Raw genomic sequence first — 990 nt, 5'->3', positions numbered from 1 at the left:
AAGCACACATGTAAATTGATTATTTTCTCTAAGGGTGTCAGCCTCTGAGGACTAGAGCATTCAGAACAGGCCCCGCTAATCCTGATTCTTCCCAGCCCTGGCCTGCCACCCACTGAGCCTTGCTACGTGCCACCTGCAGGCCTGGCCCCGGCCCTTGTGCCCTGTGACAAAAGCTGCATGGCTTTTGAAAGTTTGGAGAATCATCCAAATATCCAATTGCCTGGGGAAAAAAAATCTTTCAGAGAGGGTTAACAAGCTGATCAGAGAAACTTGGCTATGTCTTATGAAATGCATTTGCAGGCACTCATGAAGGAGTTTATGTTGGGAACAGGAAATTTAGGAAGCACACGTTGGTCATCTTCAAACACATGACTGCTTGTCATATAGAAGGATAGGGTTGGCACTGATCTAGTGAAACCAAGGGAAGAACTGGAATTAACAAGAGGAAGCCTCTCCCTAGTAGTTTGGGAGTAAGGGCTTCAATCCTTTTGATTGTGGTGATGTTTCCACAGGTGTACCTCTGACATGCTTCATACTTTATGTACGTTCAGTTTAATAGAATTCAATGGTACTTCAATAGAGAAGAGAATGAGCCTCAGTGTCTGAGAGCTTGGGTTCCAACAATTGCCTTGCCATTTAGTATCAGAGTGGTCTAGTACAGATTTTTTAACCTCCAATACATCTCTCAGAGTTGACATGGAGCTAGGCGCTTAGTACGGAGTCAACATGTGGCCAGCATTTGCTCTTATTGGGTATTCTGACTTCTGTGAAGTTCTTAACACTGGAAGGGGTAGTTAAGGGTGCCAGACTCAGGAGGGCAGTTGCAGTGCCAGCCCACTGTCTAATGTGGGCAACTCCAGATTTTTAAATGAGAAAAATTCAGAACCAGATCATCTTGGCATTGGAAGAAGCTTTGGGGATTGGCTGGGGATTCCAATCCACGTGTTCCCTCCTCAGGTGTCCCAGCCTTCCTCTCCTCCCCACTTCCAG

This window comes from Pteronotus mesoamericanus, unplaced genomic scaffold, assembly GCF_021234165.1.
Source record: "Pteronotus mesoamericanus isolate MK-2021 breed Mesoamerican mustached bat unplaced genomic scaffold, CSHL_Meso_final contig_82, whole genome shotgun sequence".
In the NCBI taxonomy this organism is placed as follows: Eukaryota; Metazoa; Chordata; class Mammalia; order Chiroptera; family Mormoopidae; genus Pteronotus; species Pteronotus mesoamericanus.
This window is presented reverse-complemented; position numbering follows the sequence as displayed.